The following is a 15,422-nucleotide window of genomic DNA, read 5'->3' as shown; positions in this document are numbered from 1 at the left end:
GCCTGTGGTGCGGCCAGCCGGGCTCAGCGAGCTGGCGGCCATTCAGGGCAAGCCTGGCCTTCTGAAGAGGCCCTCGGGACAAAGGGCCCCCGCCTGACCCACCCCCCTCCTCTGGCCTGCCGAATCCTATAGCCGCTGCCTGCAGCCGCCCTGGCCTCTGCAAGGGGCTCTGGGGGTCCCGTATTGTGCCACCCAGGGCTTCAGAGCACACACAAATTCCCCCTGTTCTTAAGACACGACTGGAGTCTGATTAAAGCCGATAGAGGCCTCATTGTCACCCCGCACCCCGGGTCTGTGTCAGGCGCTAGCTTTCAAGGCAAGGAGCCTCTGGCTGGGGTCAGCCCCCAACAAAAGAGGTCACAGAGGAAATTAGCAGCCCATGAAGCATTAGCAAACCCCTTTGGTGTCCACTCTACTGGAGTGTGCAAATAAAATGCCCCACGAAGGAGAGCTGCCTTCTAATGGGCCCTACTGCTGAGAGGCAGGGCTGCCGGCCCGCGTCCACCGGTGTCACATCGGGGGCTTCCAGGGCCTGAGCACAAGCCGGCAGGATGTGCACTGGCCTCGTTTCCCCTGGCGGTGGCCTCGTCAGCCCTCCAAATGCAGGCCTCCCCACCTTAGCCATGTCCTTGACATCTGCCCTTTGCACAGGTGACACAATCCTTTTGCTACATCTGTGTGTGGTACCTGAGGGTGATGGCCCAACCCAATGCAAGGGCCCAGGACATCTCCCGGCTTGCCCTGCCCCACCCCTCCATGCGCTGGACCTCAGTTCTCACAGCCACTCCTCGCCACTCCCATTATGCAGGCGAGAAAACTGAGGCCCAGAGAGGGCGAACCACATGCCCAGTGCACCACAGACTGCTGGAGAAGGCTGGGTCTCGAACTCGGGTCTGAGATGACGTGAGGACCGCACTCTCGTGCCTCCATAAATGGCGGTGTGCCCCCTCTTAGTGTGAGCAGGTGCTAAGCTCAAAGCTGAGGACGAGGGGAGCCCTGTGTTTTAGAAACCCGAGCTGCTGGATGGGGGGACGCCAGCCAGGTTCCAGCAAGGAGCTGCAGAGGGCTGGATCTGGTCTGGGGACAGTGGCACCAGGGGCTGGCGGGAGTTGGCTGGGTGAGCGTCCTGGTGAGCGGCGGGAAGGGAGGGGATGTGAAAGGTAAAAGCGAAACTCGTGTGCACACACATGCATGCACACCCGTGTGCACGCACATGCACCACAGGACACTGCCCAAGACCAGGCCCAGCCCCCCATCCTGCAGAGCGGAAACAAAGGCCAAGGTGGGGTACAGGTGATTCGTGTGGGGAGCAGGACAGAGCCAGGGCAGAAGGGCAGGTCTCCCACTGCCACCCGTGCCCAGCCCGTGGCTCAGATCTGTGTGGCAGGTTAAGAGGGGATTCCCCCAGAGCCAACCTCCGGCCTCTGGAGGCAGCTGCCTCCTCTGGGGTCCCCAGGGGCATGGACCAGAGCCTGACTTCAGCTAGCACAGCTCTATCCCTGTGCCCCGGCCGCCCTGGCCTGGTGGCCTCTCGCTGCCTCCTGGGCCAGTTGGGAACTGACTCAGGAAATGGGAGAAAAGCAGACCTCCTGCCTGCTCCCGTGTGGGGAGCCCTTAAGGCCCCCTCAGGAAGCCCCAGCCCAGGGACACTGGAGGCCACACTACCAGTCTCTCCTGCCAGCACACGACTGGTCTGTCGCTGGAGCAGACACCTGGATGCAGGGAAGGGGCCGTCCAGAGAGAGCGAGCAGCTTTCATGCCTTCAGCCAAGCCAGAGAGGTCAAGGTCAGAGGCAATAATGGCGCCATCACCAGCCCCGTGACCACCGCACTGCCCTAGGGGGCAGCCACTCTGGCCACGTCTCTGCCAGCCCAGGGGCAGCTGACGCTCAGAGCACAGCCAGTGCGGAGGCTGAGCCCATGGCTGCGTAAGTCCGGCGGCCCACGCAGGCTGCCTGGCATCCCTCCCTGCTCTCTCCACTGAGGGCAGCCAACTGGAATGCAGGAGGTGCCGAGCGACGTCATGGCCGGGGCCCCGTGGTCCATGCTGGTCGCCTTGTCAGGACTGGCATTTCTGACCAGGAGGAAATCATTTGCATCCCACCTCCTCTGCGTGAGTCCAGACGCACCCCTCCGTCTCGGCCCTGAGGTAGACAGCCTGGGTCTGGTGGAGAGGGGGCCTCTGAGGGCCTCCTGGGAGGCTTGAGGGAGGGACTGCTGTGCCCAGAGTAGAGATGAGGAGACGAGAGCACGGGAAGGTTCCAGGGAGCCCTGCCAAGGTGGGCCACACCCCACGGGGCAGAGGGAGATGGACGAGTCCTGGGGCAACCTACCCTGCCCCTTCCCTTCAGCACCTCTGTCCACGTCTGGAAAGCAGAGAGGCCCGTAAATTCCTCCCACCCCCAGGCTGGCCTGCCCTCCCAACAAGCTGGGTGTTTAATCCTGATCGGCATTCTGTTTTGTTTGTTTTTAGTTTAAAATAGGGCATATGCATTCACTGGGGATCACCCCTGCTCCCAGACAGGAAAACCATGCCGCAATGCCTTCTCCACTCTCCTCTTGAGATTTTAGGCATGCAAACACATGCACCTAGCGTGTTTTTCCAGCAGCTGTATTTGGGATTCAAACTGTGGTCAACCATGTGGGATCCAGCGCCTTCACCTCCACACCACCTGCTGGCCCACACAACCATTCTTTGATGTAAGGGTGTCATTCCCATTCCGCAGACAGGAAAAACGAGGTCCAAAGATGGGAAGCCACCCGCCCAGTGCATCTCAGTGGCTGCCCTGAACTCGGGTCTGAGGTGCCAAGGTCGCCGCTCTCTCGGTCTTGCTGTGCTGTGTCTCTCTCTGTAACCGAGAGCCAAGCACACACACACAAAAATCACCTTAGAATGGGCGGCCTCCATGGTCACCTAACGAGCTGGAGCTCCCACACGCCAAGTCACACTCGGCACCGTGAACTGCAGGCACCTGTGCCTCAGAGACGGCCGCGACTCGCCTGGCTGTTCAAATGCCCTGCGCGCCTCTTAACCCTTGCAGTCGGGCCCCACTGCACGGCTGAGAACCTGCGGCGCAGGCCGTGGCTGAAGCATGGCCGAGACGGCCTGGCTGCAGAGGCCCCGCTCTTCACGCCCTGGCTCCCAGTCTCGACTAGGCAGTAGAAGCATTGAAAAGCACTGCCCTGGCTCAGGGAGCCACCAGAGCGTCTGGATTCACAAAGCTTCTCAGGTGATTATTTTTTCTCTTTAAATAGTTTTTGTTTGTTTGTGCTATAGAGTGTGCGTGCTGGAGAGACACAGACAGAGACACAGAAAGCAAGAAATCACCCCCCAGGGGGGATGGCCACACTGCAATCACTTCTCCATTCTTCTCTTGGGATCTTGGGCACGCACGCACATGCAACCGGGGTGAGTTTAAAGCCTCTGGGTCCGGGACTCAAACTGCAGTCAACCAGGTGGGAGTCCAGCGACGTAACCATTACGCTATCTGCTAGTCCCACTCCCCAGGCGAGTCTAAGGTGCAATGAGGACTAGAACCATTGCCAGGACCATGAGCAGTGGGAGGTGGGGACGGTCCCTGAACCATGACTCACACGAGAGCACCTGACAGGGCAGAGGAAAAGCCTATGCGGGTTTCCTCACTCAGAGTGGCGGGTGCTCGCTGGAGAGCCTCGGGCTTATCTTTATAGAAAACGACATCACCTATTGGTGGCTGCTAAGTCTGTCAGCTACAATTCATGTTTTCAGAGGTTTTTTTGTTTTTTCTGTTTTTGCTATAGGGTGTGTGTGCTTGCCAGAGAGAGAGAGAGAAAGTAAGAAAGCACCTCCAAGGGGGATGGCCATGTCGCATTCCCTTCTCTGTTCTCTCAGAACTTTGGGCATGCACACCCATACTTTAAACTCACCCTGGCTGCATGTGCGTGCGTGCCCAAGATCCCACGCGGAGAATGGAGAAGAAGTGATTGCAACATGGCCATCCCCGCTGGGGGGCGATTTCTGGCTTTCTGTGTCTCTGTCTCTCTCCATACACCCAGAATGTTTTCCAAACTGCCAGGTCCAGGACTTGAACCATGCAGTGGGCCATGTGTGATCCATACTTTTTTCTTTTCTTTTTTTTTAAGAGAGGTTTTTGCTATAGGGCGCAGGCGCTTGCCAGACAGACAGAGACAGAGAGACAGAAAGCGAGAAATCACCCCCCTGGGGGGATGGCCATGCCACAACCCCTTCTCCTCCATTCTCCTCTCGGGATCTTGGGCACGCACACACATGCACTCGGCGTGAGTTTTAAGTCACCGGGCCCGGGACGCGAATCGCGGTTGACTACGTGGGAGTCCAGCGACACAGCCATTACGCCAACTGCTGGTCCCTGATCCATATTTTTTCTATGAGAAACCAATGGAGAGAAAGACAGACACCCTCAACCAGGTCTCACACTGCCATTCAGCTCCCCCAAGATTTCCTAAACAGCCAGGGTCAGGGACACACATGAGCCCCATGTGAACAGGTCAACTGGGAACTGAACCCACAAACTTCTACATGGGTCCAGCATCACTCACGCAGCAGGACACTGCTGTGGCACTGAGCCCCCATCTCAGCTAAGGTCTTGTCACATCAGCTTGCTTGGTGCAAAATGCTTCCCCACTTCAGATCCGTGGATTGGAACTGAGTGGAAAGAGCTGGACGTGAAACGCAGGTACACAGGCTGGGAAGGAGGGGCTGACGCGGTCTCCTCGGGGTACAGTGAATCACCCTCAGTTCATGGACACGGTGACAGTGATTTGGCTATCCCTGGACTCTCAGTGAGGTCACTGGACAAATGGCCCCTGGGCAAGGAAAGCACCCCTCCACCTCCTTCCTTTATCGGATACACACAAAGCTACAGGGACTGGCTGGATGGGCAGCAAACAGCTGTCAGGTACAGCTCCGACTCCTTCAGACCAGCATCTGCCTGGCATCCACCCATGGAGTCTCGCCTTGGTTTTCCGACATAGCTCTAAAGACAATGAAAAAATGCAAATTCACACTAACGCCAAGAACGGAACTGATAGATGGCCCAACGCTGGAATCTGGGAGCAATCTCTGCTAATTAAAGGCAGATGGTGGTGGAATAAGCAAAACCTGTCCAGGTTCTACCTCGGGACACAGCTCTTTGTCTGATGAGCAGAAAGATGTCGAGAAAAGGGAAGGACAGAGAGACAACAACCAGCAACCCGAAGGGCAGGAAGTGGGCGGGGCCCTGGGGTGATCGCTCCTCGCTCCCTCCTCGCTCGCTCCTCCTCGGGGAGAGGGTGGAGACAGGATGGACAGCCTTACAGTGGATTTCTGAACTTGTATACATATCTTTTTTTTAATTGCCAGAGGCCAGCAGGTGGTGTGGTGGTTAAGACGCTGGACTTCTACATGGTTGACTGCAGTTCGAGTCCTAAACCTGACGGCTTGCTTTTTCAGTTTCCCTCTCTCTCTGTCTGTCTCTCTGGTGAGCATGTGTGCCCTACAGCAAATTTAATAATAATGATAATGACAATAATAAATAAAATTAAATAAATAATTCTTTTTTAAAAATTGCCAGAGGGTGCATACACTTGCTAAAGTAAGAGAGAGAGACAGAGAGCAGGAAAGGAAGAAAGAAAGCACCCCCCCCACACCACCACCAGTGGGGCCTGGTCATGCTGCAATCCTTTCTTCTCCATTTTTCCACCCTGTAGGAATTTGAGGAGCACATGCACACACATGCCTAGTGTGTTTTTCAAGCTGCCAGAGCTGGGATTCGAACCATGCAGTTTGGCCATGATGGGATCCGGCAGCTTTAACTCTCAGGTCACGAAGCCTAGCAGTGGATATGAAAGCAGAAAAGAACACAGGTGAAAGGCTGGTCAGAATTAGGAACTGGAGGGGGCGCTGTGGCCATGCCCCTGCTGCCAGCTGGGGTCAGAGATGGAAATCCAGACATTATGCCAGTACAGGGATCTGCATTTTTTTTTTTTCTGCCAAGAACCAAACAAAGTTTTTGGGCTTTGAGAGCTATACAGTCTCAACTATTCAACTCTATTGCCATAGTTCAGAAATATTCACAGACAACACAAGGAGGTCTCCAGAAAGTCTAGGGGGTTGCATTATGAAAAGAGAACACGTGGGGACCAGCAGATGGAGTAACGGTTATGTCACTGTACTCCCACGTAGTCAATCGAGGTTTGAGTCCCAAACTCAACAAAACAATGCAGGTATAATAAATGGATCCAAATCCTCTACTATTAAAATACTATTTAAGAGTGATGTGACTGGGACCAGCAGATGGTGTAATGGTTATGTTGCTGGACTCTCACATGGCTGACCATGGTTCAAGTCCCGAACCTGGCGGCTTTAGCATGTGCATGCATGCCAAAAATTCCAAGAGAAGAATAGAGGAGAAGAGATTACAGCACAGCCATCCCCCTGGGGGGTGGTTTCTCGGTTTCTGTCTCTGTCTCTCTCTAGTAAGTGCACACGCCCTATAGCAAAAATCTCTCGTAAAAAAAAAAAAAAAGTGATGTGATTAAATAAAGTGATTGTGAAAAGCTTACAACCAAAACAGTAGCAAAAATGTTATCAATAAATGAACCAAGGGCCAGTCCTGAAACCTAGGTTAGGGAGCTCCTTGCCTGAGGCAAAAGACTTCAAGAGGACAGGGGCTGGGATTAAGAGGAGTACTCAGCTGGTTCTGTCCATAGAGGCGGCGCCATTCTGCTACTAGCAAGTGACATTGCTAGCCAGAGTTCGAATCCTGGCTCTGGCAGCTTGAAAAACATGCCATGTGCACATGTGTATGCACGCCCCAAATCTCAAAAGAATGGATAAATGGAGAAGGGATTGAGATGTGACTATGCTCCACTGGGAGGTTCTTTCTCTCTATCTAGTGAGTGTACGTGCCCTTTGACAATTAAAAAAAAAAAAAAAGCTGACAAGTGGCATGGTGGTTCAGGCATTGGACTCCCACATGGCCAACCACGATTCGAGTCCCAGACCTGGAGGCTTGCTTTCTCACTTTCCTTCCCTCTCTCTCTCTGCCTCTCACTCTGGTGAGTATGCATGCCCTGTAGCAAATTAAAAAACAATAATAAATTAATTAAATAATTCCTTTTAAAAAAGAAGTAGAAATGTTAATAGGGAACAAAACAATTTTCAAAGCAAATGTGTTTAAAATGGACAAGGAAGATCACCTAGTAATAAAAAAATAATTTTTGTTTGGCATGGAATAACATCTTATTGAAATATATTAAGCCCAAATTGATAGAAACATACAAAGAAACAGAGACACATAAGTAATGAAAGAATGCAAAATTAATTCCAAGAAGCTGAAATTATACAGGCCAACAACTCCTGACCACAACATAATAACTATTATTTGTTATTAAAAACGAAAATAAATACATTCAATTCTAGGAGTTAGAAAGTGAGCAAAGCAAAAACCCAAAGAAACAGAAGGAAAGAATAACAGAAGTCAACATTAGTAGGATACAGGAAAAAAAAAAAACTTAAAAGAATAAGTACATCCAAGAAGGGATCACTGAAAAAGTCCAAAAGCAAACCTTAAAAAAAAAAAAAAAATGACAAAACACTATCATGTCTCATTATGAACAAAGAGAAAACAAGAGTCCTGGGAAATTATGAGAGAAGGAAGTACCCAGGAGCTAAGGAGCCGGCTAATACATACTTTAGGCTAAACTCTTACAACTCTGAATTAGATGCATCACTTTTAGGGAAACGCAAATGACCAAATCAGACTGAAGAGAAGATATGGAACCTGCCGGACGAGCAGTCTCTAGGAACGTCTGGATTGAGACAGTTTCAGAGGTGAGGCCATGCAGGCATTTAAAGGACACGTCAGAGGCCAGACGGTGGCACAGCGGTAAAGCATGTTGCTCTATGAGCTGACCCAGGTGGACGGTTCCCAGTTCATATCCAGAGACCTCCCCGAGTGGACTGGGCACACATATGCCTGTGATCTTGGTTTATTTTATGTTATTATTTTTTTTTAATTTTACTAGAGGATGCATGCACTCACTGGAGAGAGAGAGAAAGGAAGCTGCCCGGTCTGAGATTCAAACCATGGGCGGCCATGTGGGAGTCCAACACCTTGACCACCATGCCACCTGCCGGTCCTTTTAATTCATGTTTTGATACTAGCTGAGGCCAACAGTGGATTGCCATGTCACCACCCTGTTGGGATGTGTGTGTACATGCGCTTGTGCCCTCTCTCTCTTTCTCTCTCGCACACACACACATAAACATTTTGTTTGTTTTAGAGAGAGATTTTTTTGCTATAGGGTGCATTCGCTTGCAGAGAGACAGAAACAGAGAGACAGAAAGTGAGAAATCACCCCCCAGAGGGATGGCCACACCACAATCCCTTCTCCTCCATTCTCCTCTCAGGATTTTTGGGCACACATGCACACACACCCAGTGTGAGTTTTAAGCCTCTGAGTCCAGGACTTGAACCACGGTCGATTACGTGGGAGTCCAACGATGTAATCATTATGTTACCTGCTGATCCCAACACACATACTTTTAAAGTATCAAATAAATGGCGAATCAACTTCATGCTATCTGATGTTTTCAGAAACAGAAAAATAAAAATAGAAAGCTATTAAGATGAACTACATCAAAGTGCTGAAAAGTCCACCATTTTGCAACTTTACAAAGGCAGCATTTGAGCCAACCGGTGGCATCGTAGTTGGGGCAGCTGGATCCCACATAGCTGATGGCATGGTTCAAGTCCTAGACCCGGTACCTGTGCGTGTGGCTGAAACCCTGAGAGGAGAATGGAGGAGAAGGGGTTACAGCATGGCCATCCCCCCTCCAGGGGGTTGACTCCTCACTTCTCTCTCTCTGAGTGTGTGTTTCTTCAGCAAGCACAAGGGCCCTATAGGAACATTCCAAGAGGAAAAAGAAAAAGTTTTATGTGGTTTGACCTTAACACAGAAACTTACATAACCCTACATGCGTAGGCTCTGTAGGCCGACTGATCGGACCTTTCACCAATAAAGACGTTCGCTGCTCCAAAGGTTCCAACCATCCTACCCCACTCTGGGCTGGGACCCCACCCACCTTGGCCGCAGTGAGCTCACTCCACGTGGGAGGAACAAGTAAGGAGTGGGCAGGGTGCCCCACCACCTCCTTTTCCTCAGGGGACCCTTTAGGGCTCAGATCAGGGGTGCAAGGTAAATGCTGGTGGACCTGCAGGGGTCCCTGCACCAGGGTCCCCCTTCTCCCTCACGCCCTCCCAACAAGAGACAAAAGCTGCCAGGGCTGGACACAAGCACTGCCTGGCTCCCCTCGGATGTGCTGTCCCAGGGAGAGTGCTGAGACCTGGGGGCCGCCATCTGCCCGTTCGCAGCAGGCCCATCCTGGCTGGCTGGCATCCTGGCTGCCCCTGGGAGCAGCCTACCCTCTCTTTTATTCCTCCCACCTGCTCCCCTGCCCGCCCCGCAGCCGAGAGCCAAGAGGTGGCCCTGCAGGCCCAATCCCAGCGGCCGAGCCCCTCCTGCCTCTTCCTCCACCTTGGGTAGCTGGCCCCGCTGGTCTGCCTCCTATGCCCCAGGTGCCAAGATCCCGCTGGGCAGGCCTGCTCGCCGGATCGAGGCTCATCCCTGAGCATATGGCAGGCAGAGCCAGGCAGCCCGTGGTTGGAGCCAGGGGCACCGCATCTGGCACCTCCCCTCGGAGCAGGGCGGGGAGCTGGCAAAGGGCTCGCTCTCAGCAGCCCTGGCCCGCTCACTGGCGACACCTCTGCCTCTGCTTCTGGGCTGTCAGGCTCGGGAAGGTGGAGTGGTGGGTGCGACAGGCAAGGGACATCCTGCCGGCGCGGTCTATCTTCCCAGGGCAGAGGCTTGCAGGGCTGGGTGAGCTTCAGCCTCCCAGGGTTAACGGAGGGGCTCCTGGCCTGGGGTGGAAATGCTCGAGGGGCGAGGGGAGGAAGGAAGAGGAGCACCCGCGGGCTCTGTCCACAGAGGCCACAGCAGGTGACAAAGGCAGGTGAGGTCAGTGTGCCCAGAGAGTGTTTCGGCTCCATCTAATTTAGGCCACAGCGCCTCAGGTAACCAGGCCCCCCACACCCAGGCCAGAGGGTCCAGGTCTCCTTGCTTACTTTTTTTAAAAAAGAATTACTTATTTAACTTTATTGTTATTATTGCTACTGGGTTGTCAGGAAAGTTATGATACATTTTTGCATAGAAAAACATGCCATGACTTTTCCACTGACCTAATATTACTCAGTTTGAGCACAGAGATAAGAGAGCAGGAGAGTGAAAAGCAAGCTGCCAGGTCTGGGACTCGAACCACCGTCAGCCATGTGGGGTTCCGGTGCCTTAACCACCTGCCTGCCCCATGTTCAATCTTTTAAAAGTTGTATTTCTTTCATGCATGAGTGAAATAAACAGAGAGAAACAGAGGGAGAGCTATGCCACTCCCAGTGGGTCCTGACGCCACAAACCACCCCCTTCTGCCAGCCGGATCATGGGAACGAGCGTAGCTGGTATACTCAGGGAGCTCTCCGGACTTGAACCAGCAACCCTCCCATGCAGTCGGCCTCACAGAGCACCATGTTTTACTACTGAGCCCCCACTGCAAGGTGTCTGTCTATGGGTTTCTTGATGGCCATCGTTCTAAACAAGGATGCCAGCTCCTGCCCCTTGGATCAAGGCTGCAGGGACATAATGACTCCCACTCCCCCAGGTAAGACCACCTCCTTCCCACCTTCACCAATGAGACTGTGTCAGGGACTAGCCCTGTCTGGGAGAGCTGGGTTCACAGGCAGCTCCTCAGCCCCCACCTACTCTCCAGGCCTGTTCTAGTGTGCCCCACTCACTTCATCATCCGCGAGTCCCACCTGCCTCAGTAGCAAAATGTCCATTTAACTTGGGGCTCCAGATTAGAGAGGCCAAGGACTCCCAAAATGAGGCCGCCTCTAGCAGCAACTCGTGACAGGAGCTCACGTGAGGTCCCTTGCAAGCTATGGGAGCAAGTGACTGGAAGAGGGACCAGCAGGTGGCGTAATGGTTACATTGCTGGACTTCCATGGAGTGGACCACAGTTCGAGTCCCAGACCTGGCAGCTTAAAACTCATGCCAGGCACGTGCACGTGTGTGCCTAAGTTCCTGAAAGGAGGATGGAAAAGAAGGGACTGTGGCGTGGCAATTCCCCTAGGGGGTGATTTCTCGCTTTCTGTCTTTCTGTCTCTCTGGCAAGCACACACGCCCTAAAGCAAAAATCTCTCCTAAAAAACCAAAAGATGGGAAGAGGGACCAAAATATCCACAACAGAGCTAGCAAGGGACTGGCGTCTCTACTGTGTAAAGAACTCTTCCAAATCAATAAGAAAAAGACAAGCGATGGCAACTTATAGGAGGAAGTGAAAGGAGGAGGAGGCTGTGAACACGCTCAGCCTCAGACTATCGGAGACACAACACTTAAACCTATAGAAATACAGCCCTGGGCACACTGGCAAATGGACACACAACTCATACATGTGTGGGCTGCAAATCAATACGAACTTTCCTGAGAGCCACTGGCGTTGAACGCTGGAACCCCGAGAACACACGCCGCTCGCTTCAGCAATTTCAGTCCTATAGACACATCACCGGTTCCTTCACTTAAAAGGTTTCACCAAATGCTATTCCCGGGGACAGCTCTGGGAGATGTGGGGCGCACCCTGAGGCCAAGGAGCAGTCAGGTGACATTACAGCAGGAGGGGACAGGTCAGTACCACCAGGATAGTCACACCCATGGCACTCAGAAAATGAAGGCAGTGAGCGTGGTGTGTTGGAAGAGAATAAGGGGGAGGGCAGGTGGAAACCTGCTTGAATGTGAAGGCCGGAGGTTGCTGAGGAGTCCCGCCCTGTAGATGCGGGCACCAGCAGGTGCAAAGGGCCCCAGGCAGGTGGGAGGGATCTGAAGTGGAGGAGACTGGAGCTGGGGGTATTTTATTCTAGAAAAATAAATGCTGGGTGATGAGACAACAGTTGGTGTCTACACTCTTGCTTCACTGCCTTATCTGTACTTCAGATTTTACTACAATTCTTTTTTTTTTTTTTTTTTTTTGAGAGGTTTTCGCTATAGGGTGCGTGCGCTCGCCAGACAGACAGAGAGAGACATAGAGACAGAAAGCGAGAAATCACCCCCCAGGGGGGATGGTCACGCCGCAATCCCTTCTCCTCCATTCTCCTCTCGGGATCTTGGGCACGCACGCACATGCGCCCGGCGTGAGATTTAAGCCACCGGGTTCGAGACGCGAACCGCGGTCGACTACGTGGGAGTCCAGCGACATAGCCATTACGCTAACTGCTGGTTCCCAGATTTTACTACAATTCTTATGTTACAAAGAAACCCTAAAAATATTCTGCGGTGAGTCTGTATTTCGTTGACTTAAGGGATAGGAATCCTCTAATGAGATATCTATCGGGGGCGTCAGAAAAGTCACGGCACAGTTTTGTGTAGAACAGTGTCATAACTTTCCCGATGACCCACTATATTCAACAGGGGACGTTTGTATTCCTAATCCATGGAGCTTTTGCCCTGGGAAGTGCTACCTTCTCCCTAAGAGACGGCAGGTGTGCGTGAGTGTGTGCAAGTGTGTGTGAGTGCATGCACGTATCCCCCTAATTTCACAGTTAACACCAAGAGACAAAGGAACAGCGAGTGTCCCGCTGCTATATTTCCTGACTGCCCACGGTGTGTGGCCATGCTGCTGAGCTAGGGGGGCAGGGACTCTCCCAAGGAGGGGTGCCGGAGTGAGACCTCCGTGCCAAGGAGGGGGTGCCGGAGTGAGACCTCCGTGCCAAGGAGGGGGTGCAGGAGTGAGACCTCCGTGCCAAGGAGGGGGTGCTGGAGTGAGACCTCCGTGCCAAGGAGGGGGTGCAGGAGTGAGACCTCAGTGCCGAGGGGGTGCCGGAGTGAGACCTCAGTGCCAAGGAGGCAGAAACAAGGAGGTCTGAGGGGAGGTGGGTCTCATTTTTTTAAAGAGTTTTTTGGGGGGCTGGCCGGTGGCATGGTTGGTAAGGGCACTGGACTTCCATGTGGCCAACTGTGGTTTGAGTCCCGGACCTGGTGGCTTGCTTTCTCACTTTCTCTCTTTCTGTCTCTCTTTCTCTCTGTCCCTCTCTGGTCAGTTAAAGAAATAAAAAAGTGGAATAAAATAATTTTTTTAAAGAGTTTTTTGTTTGTTTGTTTGTTTTTGTTTTTTTGCTATAGGACATGTGCACTCACTGTAGAGATAGACAGAAAGCGAGAAATCACCCCCCAGGGGAATGGTCACACAGACCCTTCTCCTCCATTCTCTTCTCAGGATCTTGGGCATGCACACACATATGCCTGGCATGAGATTTTTTTAAGTCGCTAGGTCCAGGACTCGAACCGCGGTCAACTACGTGGGGGTCTAGTGACGTAACCATTATGCCATCTGTTTCCCAGGAAGGTGGCTCTAAGCAGGAAGAACAGCCTGTGCAAAAGGCCTGGGACAGGACCCAGCCTGACATATGGGGGGTGGGGGTGAATGTAACGTGGGGTGCCCTGTGCTGAGTCACAAAGCCGAGGGGGCCACATGAGGCTAAATACGTATGGTTTGGCTCCTATCTTAGATGAAATGCAAAGCCACCAGGGTTCTAGCCTGGCCTGCATCACCATCACCCAGGGCCACAAGGTGCCAGGTCCTCCGTCACACGGAGCTGAGACTGGTTCTCACCTTCTCACTGTCAGGAGTGGGTCCTTAGGCTGCTCGGGACCCAGCTCACCCATGAATGTGGTCCCCACTCCGTGCCGTCCTTCCACAGGGCCAGCTTCCAGGCTCCCAGAGACCTGCCGCTCGGGCCTCATCCTCTCTTACGGCCTGCAGATACGGACTCGGGGAGGCATGGACGTGAGTTCTTCATGCTAGTGGCCTTGAGCACTGGGTCCTCTTCCTGCACCTAGCTGGGGTCCTGGGGGCTAGCTCTGTTAGGGCTGGCTGGTGCTCGGCCCCTAGTGAAGCTCGGCTCTTCCTTCCTGCTCCTTCTGAGGTGGTTCCCGTCGCTGCACCACCGGGCAGACACAGGCTCCCGGGGTGCACCACTGTGCACGGCACACCCAGGCCGGGGCCGCCCTCCTCTGGGCCTTCCCTAGAGAGCCGCCCACTGAGACATCCATAATCGTCAGGCCTGGGTCTGACAGACCTGCAGCAGCCTCCCCGTATCTAGCCTCCTTTCTAAATCCCAAACTCCAATGTCTCCAGTTTAAATCCTTTTTCAGAGATGCCTTGCAACTCACTCTGGCCAGGGACCCACCTCTGGCCCCAAGGGTAGAAATGGAAATCTGCTGAGAGGGGCTCTGGGGACAGGCTCGTTTCTTGTAAAAAAAAAAAAAAAAAAAAAAAAAAAAAGGAATCCTATCACTCCTCCTGCGTTCTGGGGCTCTTTAAGCATTCCACGCCTCAGTTTCCACATCTCTAAGTGGGGCAGTGGTGATGACAGTCACCCTGCCACCTGTTCACAGGATGTGCGAGACAACTTCTGGCACATCTTGAAGGATGAGGAGATGCCACTAGGTGAATGGGCCCAAGGTGGCCTGGGGCCCCAGCTGGGAGCGGAGGGTAGTGGTGGTGCGCTGGTGGCGATGAGAGGCAGAGGGGGCAGCCTCGGAGGCCCAGAGGGCAGCTTAGACCTGAGGCGGGGTAACCTGGCCTTGTCCTCAACAGACACAGTGAAACGGGCACAAATGGAGAAGTCTGGTGAGGCCTGGGCGCTGGTGAGGCCTGGGCACTGGTGCCAGGTCTCCCTACAGTAGTGAGGCCCCCGTCTGGGCTGCTTGATGGGCCGGAGCTGGGCAGGGCTGGGGAGGAAGAGATGTCAGGCCCATAGTTGGGAGCTGCCTGAGCCTGAGCCCACAGTCCTGCAAGGCACTCCCCCCATTCCAACTAGAGGTGGCTAAATCTGATTATTTGCAGAATATCTGGAAAGAGGCCAGCAGCGGTGGCACCGTGGGAACATAACGCCCCCTGACGCTAAACCTGAGGGAAGGCCCAGGTCCACGTGCCGAGGCCTCCCTGTGCATGTGGGTACCCGGGAGCCTGGCTGGTTGGGATTGGGGAGGATCACAGTGTGAAGACCTTGCTGGGGGTCTCTCTCTCCCCCTCTCTCTCTGCCTATCTCTCTTTCTCTCATGGAAGTAATAAACAAACTTTAAAGAGGAAAATTTTCTGTGTGTGATGAAACTTCCATTTAAAAAAATTAAAAAGACAAAAAACAAAACAGAAGTTGGGATCAGCAGGTAGTGTGGCGGTTAAGGCGTTGGACTCCCATATGGCCAACTGTGGTTTGAGCCCCAGGCCTGATGGCTTGAAAAAAATCACATAGGGAATGTGCGCATATGTACCCCAAATCTCAGGAGGAGAGTGGAGGAGAAAGGACTGCCATCCCC

General features: G+C 53.3%; 1 protein-coding gene across 1 annotated transcript in view; it reads right to left on the bottom strand.

Annotated features, from left to right (window-relative positions):
• Positions 1–15,422, bottom strand: part of NTN1 (netrin 1) — a gene marked incomplete at its 5' end in the record, with an annotated part of 253,366 nt that overhangs the window by 17,172 nt on the left and 220,772 nt on the right. The window lies entirely within an intron of this gene.

This window comes from Tupaia chinensis, unplaced genomic scaffold (genome assembly GCF_000334495.1).
Source record: "Tupaia chinensis unplaced genomic scaffold, TupChi_1.0 Scaffold000493_1, whole genome shotgun sequence".
NCBI classification, from domain to species: Eukaryota; Metazoa; Chordata; class Mammalia; order Scandentia; family Tupaiidae; genus Tupaia; species Tupaia belangeri.
The sequence above is the reverse complement of the archived record's forward strand: the minus strand, read 5'-3'. Positions and strand labels throughout refer to the sequence as shown.